Here is a 6,201-nt window from a genome sequence, read left to right as displayed (position 1 = left end):
TAGCAGCAGTGAATGTCTTTTTTTTATTCAGATATAAGTTAACTCTTGACTGCAATCTCACCTAGTGGTAAGTGACGATGCATTCTAAGATGAAAACGGGCTGAGTGCTGACCTGGAAGAGATATGGCAGTTTTTATTAAACCCTTCCTTTTATCCTTTGGTTTTAACACGGCATCGTACCGGAACGCTGAATCACTTGGTGGCACGGCTTTGCCGATAAAGTAGTGACTAGCCACGGCTGAAGCCTCCCACCAGACCAGACCAGAGAATTAGAAATTATGAAATTCCAAACCCCGTCGGAAATCGAAGCCGGGACGTCCCACTAATAAGACCATAGAACTTACCACTGTGCCAGGGAGGTCGTTATGTCGAATGTTCTTGGAACTAAATGTTAGTGATGAGATGTATGTTAACAGAGTGTGAACACAAATACCATTTTGACAACAGTGTCAATTTTAATTCCCGGTGCGCTTCGAATCAGCATAAAAAACAACTGCCAAGTTGTATGGCACACCTCTTCCAGCGTACTTGTATATATCGATTTTAATGGTTAAAACAGCAAATAGCTATTTTTACCTAGCCGTTGATCATTGGCTACTTTTTTCTTACTATCTAAAAATACATCGCAAAGCTACACAATAGCTTCGTCCGCGTTTTAGGTTTTTTTAAATTTTCGTGGAAATATATAAATGTTAAAACCCACCAAAAATAACTAGGTATCCGAAATTAGTACCTAATCAGTCTGTGCAAATACATCTAGACGTATAAGTTTACTCTCTGTATTGAATTTGATCTATTTGACCGATTAGCAGCTCTTATCCCATAAAATGATTATCACTTTTACTCATGATATCTAAATAATTGATAGAACACGATTAGTTATCATCGTCAACTGATAGATGCTAACCGCTGGACATAGGTCCCTTGTAAGGACATTTACACGTTGAGATCTTACGACCCAGACTTCTCTTCTTCCTCTTTATTAGCTCTTATTAATCCACTGTTGGACATAGGCCTCCTCATGGATCCAGACAACTTCCTGCAACTCCTCCAGTGTCGTCGGTTCACCTAGTGGTGAGTCTGCCAACGCTGTGCATTCTGTTATGAGGCTGCTGTTCCAGCATCTTGATTCTTGGGAAACTTCTCTATCAATTCTTCAAACTATGTGCCCTGCCCAGTGCCACTTCAAACTCAAAAACTCAAACTCAAATCATTTATTCAAAACTAGCTGATGCCCGCAGCTTCGCCCGCGTGGATTTAGGTTTCTAAAAATCCCGTGGGAACTTTTGATTTCTCAGGACAATGACGCAAAGTTTTTCTATCGATTAAAAAAAAATATACGCAAATCGGTTCAGAAATCTCGGAGATTTCGGTGTACGTAGGTAGAAAAACACAACTCCCTTTTTGAAAGTTGGTTAAAAAAGTAGCCTATGTTACGCCCTGGTCAATCCTCTATTTGTCTGTGAAAATCCCGTCAAAATCGGCTCAGCCGTTCCGAAGATTAGCCTTTTCAAACAGACAGACAGACAGACAGACAAAAATTTTAAAACCGGGTGATTCAGTTATGGTATCGTTCAAATAACCATATGAGCTTAATATGAGGTAGTTATTTCGAAATTACAGACAGACACTTCAATTTTATTTATTAGTATATAGATTGATACCAATGTATCTACTTCTTTTGATGGTCGGAATTGTTGGATTTGTAAGATGATCTAGTGGTGATAATTAAGTACGTAAACTTAAAACTAAAGCTACGAGGATGCCAAACGCACCCAGGCTCGCTACCCGTTGAGCTTTATCGGTGACACTAGTTCTTGTACCGATCTCTTGATTTCTGATTTGATACCGTAGAGAAACACCGACCATACACAAATGGCAAAATGTGAAGAACCAAGGACCTGTCAATATACCTACCATCATTGTTACTCACATTTCGCAAAATAAAGAATCATTTCATTTCATTTCATTTCATAGAGCTCTTTCCCTCAGAATCAGAGCTTTTTTATGAGACCAATAGATAGAGTTAGCGACAATATCTCAGATCCGTATATCATATTGTGTCTGGTTCAGGTGTTGAGGTATTTCGGACAAGAAGATATGTTGAAGCCGTTCATCATGGGATTAATGAAACTGCCATACGCCTTCCAAGTTAGCCCGCTTCCATCTTAAACTGCATCGTCTAATCAGGCGAGATCGCTGACGGAATGAAAAAAATTGATAACGTAAGAGCTCCTTCTCACTAAGTCGCAAGCAAGGCGGCAGTAGCAGCGCGACTGTCGTGCGACAGTCGCGCTGTTCAGAAGCGGCAGACTTCCATACTAAAATGAGCAGCGCGACAGCCGCACGACACGTGATTGACATAGCGGCCGGCAGCGCGGCAGCCGCGCGCGATCTGTCGGCTTCCAACCAGTGTTGCAAGCGCACGTGTATACAATTATTATTGATTATGATTATGTATGATGATTATGATTATGATGATTATGTATACAAATATTGTATTCAAGAAGACGTAACAATTCACCGAAAGACTTTTTTGACATTCGAGCGTATTTTTTTTTTATTATTACTACTTTTCAGCACTTTGTATACTGTTATATAATCACTATTTATATGCCGATTTCGAAACAAAGGATCAATCCCAGTATTTTTTAATTTTATTATGAACGCGACGTCAATGGCACCGAAGGAGAAGCAACAGTAGCAGCAGCAACAATGATGTTTCCGTTGGAATCCAATATTGAAATGAAGTGTGCCACCCTAAACTAAACAAGTCGCGCTGCTGCCGCACTGCTTGCGGCCTAATAAGAAGGCATCTACGGCTGTCGCGCTGCTGCCGCACTGCTTGCGACCTAATGTGAAGGAGCTCTAAGTAAGTAAATGCCTACTGACTGTCTACCTATTTAGCGAAAAGTCACACGTGAGTGGAAAATGAATTGTTTTCCCTGATATTTAACAATGTTTGCCAGTCTGAATCATTTGCAAACTCAAATACTTTTCGTCTTCGCTTCGGCCTTCACCGATTTTCCTCGTACAACGACAGAATTTTTGATTTTCAGCGACGAAAATAATACTTAGGTATAGGAAGCAATGTACGGGAAGCGTTGAAAGGTCTTAATGTAACTGTTTGAAGAAAAGGTAAGTAGGTAGGTATGTTCATTTTGTTATACCTAAAACCTGTTGTAGTTGAGGATCCTCCCCAAATCGGTTAGTCAGTAAAAACTAAGACGAGGGTCTTAATAAAATTTAAGGGCCTTATACTTCTGTAGTGTAAGGTATTCCGTAAGTTTAAATGGGGCTCACCAACTCGCCCCTTCTCACAAGCGGATATGAATAATGTGATAGGTGTAGGACGTAGGTAACCACGTACGTGGTACGTTGATAGGTATTATTCCATTCCTTCTAAGACTGCATCATCACTTACCACCAGGTGAAACTGCAGTCAATAATTAACTTGAATCTTAATAAAAAATATATATATCTCGAACATTAGTCTACAGATAGTCACTTTATTTGCCTAGGTGGGGTAAAGAAAGATTATTTTATCGATAAGTATTTAGGTACCTATAGGTACTTTTTATGAACTTTCACAGATAGTATTTTTTATCTGTTTAAATTGTTATATCATTGTGATAAAAGTAAGGATGGTTGACGTATGTAATACCGGCACTTTAGATTAAGCTATACTTACCTTTAATCAATCTTACTTATGATCTATATGCACTCAAAGATATTATGTTAATCCAGAGTTTTAAAAAACTTTTCTTTGTGCCTACTTACTCTCTTAATAAAGTATCTACTGTTGTTTCTTTTTAGGGGTCCGTAGGTCGGGTGTTGCCGTCCACTGCAGGATGGTTGAAGACAATCTTCTCGTTATATTGGTGCCTACTCGAATCGGTCGGCCACGCCTCTGCGTTTAGTGCGATTTCATAACAGCTATCCATTCATCGATCTGGTTATTTCTGTTTTAAAAAAGAAAATCTCCTCCAGACACGTGACTCCAAGGCTACTCCAAGGTGAAGTCTAATTTTATAATAAACAAAAAAGCTGACCTGATCGTTACACACTATCCGATACGATAAGTAATCGCCCATCGATCACATAGGTACATCGATTCGATATCTACCAACCTCTATTCCAGCTGAACAACAAACTCTCTCTTACAGCTAACAATCTACCTATTTATAATTTGTCGATAGGTCAGTCAGTTAAAGTCTGACCGGAAAAATAAAATACCTGACCAATGACCATATTGCGGAAAACCCGTGGAACTAATATAAACAAGGCCATATATTTAGTGATCTTAGACCCTAAACTAGTCGCACCCCCGGGCACCGCTAGTTTAGTGTTCCTAATCAGAGGTCGGGTATTCAATCCCGGGCACGCACTTCTAAGTTCCGAGCAATGTGCATTTTAAGTAATAAAATATCTTAATAAATTGCTTTACTGGTAAAGGAAAACGTCGTGAGGAAACCTGTATGTAGACTATGGCCAAAACCCTTCTCACTCTGAGAGGAGACCCATGCTCTGTAGCGAGCCGGCGATGGGTTGATCATGATGATTAAGTCGCTACGATGTCGGAGACTGGACTAGAGTGCAAAAAATGCTCTCCGACATAGTGGTCCAAATCGTATCGGTGAATGTAAAATCCTCTGAGTCAGTTACGCTATGAAAAAAAATTGGCAAATCGACAGTTTTCTTTTTCATACATATTTCTTTAAACGATTTAGTATTTTGGCACTACAATACCTATCCGCTTGATGATGTAAAAGTTTGGGAACGGCAGAAGTTTATTTTAATATTTGCATGTTATCCAGATATTCTTAGATATCTAAGCCTAAGCTAAGTAAGTATTTAATATGATATGATAGAAAAATATATAAGTAGGTACCTAATCTACTTCTCTGGCAAGGCAGCTGTTTGCTTAGGTTGTGCTTTTCTGGCTATCCCATTCATCTTCATGTACCTACCTACCTACCTACCGACTTTCATAATGTGCTTTATTAATTTTGCGTAGGTACCTATTTAGCCCCTTCTTCATCATTTTTGAGGAATCTAGTATTTTAGCATTTTTTGGTCTTAGCTTGTCCTCATTTCCATAGCTATATGAAGAACACTTAGTTATTTTGACCCCTATATTGGACCACACTGTCCATAGTGTGATCCAATTTAGTAGTTTGGTAACAAAAGGTTTAAAGGTTTCTTGTTTTACTACGGAACCCTAAAAACGTGACAAAATTAACATAGGCACTCGTATTATGACTATTCAGTATAGTCACACGATCTCTTTGTTCTGGGATAACAAACGATATTATATCAGTTTAGTCTTTGTTGTATTCCTACCTACTTTGTTCAAGTGAGACTTATTAGTGAACATGTAAGTGCTAATTTAATTTTACACAAAATAGCTAACAATCATAGAAAAAACAAAGCTCATATCAATTCTGGAGTGTCGTTCCCTGTCATAGGGAGATCACCCAATGATCTAATAGCGATACAACCGCAAAAATATCGCGATACAGTATCTAGCGACTGGTCGCTAGCCCGTATACCTTTGCCCACGATTCAGACTCGCGTTTAAGATACGCGCAGCTACATCGCCACAAAGTCATCGTGGGCGACGTCCCTTATATTATATCTATTCTGCTCTAAACTGGCACACAGTTGAACACGTAGACCTCAAGCTACTCCATCCAGTGAATAAATCGATACGAAATAGACCAGGTTTCAGTACAGCACTCGAGGCTAAGTTCCGGCCGCTGTATGTGGCATTACTTTCCTAGGAAACCCTTTTAGGCCCGGAGAGATGTGGCCAGTCGACTAAAAAACTAAAATAGATGATACGTAAAAGTTTCGCGATCTTTGAAAAGTCTGATTGGTCGAATTAACACATCCCTCCACTCTGTTTAGATGGAACATTCCTCCTGGAAAATACCTGGGCTTAACGGTGAGATCCTTTGAATAAATGATTTTGACTTTTACTTTGACTTTGATCTCAGCCCAGCTAGCTAGCCTAGATTCACGCCGAGAACATTCGAGAAGAGAGTTGGTAGTCTTGCCTGTTCTCAGTTCAGACACGGTTTTTCTTGTCAGAGGCGATAAAGGGTTCGTGGCTGAAAATAGCTTTCAAACTTAGGCTGAGTATTCTCACCGTAGACAGACAGACAAGAGAGAACTATTTAAACAGAAAAACAATATGAA

This window comes from Maniola jurtina, chromosome 7 (genome assembly GCF_905333055.1).
Source record: "Maniola jurtina chromosome 7, ilManJurt1.1, whole genome shotgun sequence".
NCBI classification, from domain to species: Eukaryota; Metazoa; Arthropoda; class Insecta; order Lepidoptera; family Nymphalidae; genus Maniola; species Maniola jurtina.
Note: the sequence above shows the minus strand (reverse complement) of the source record.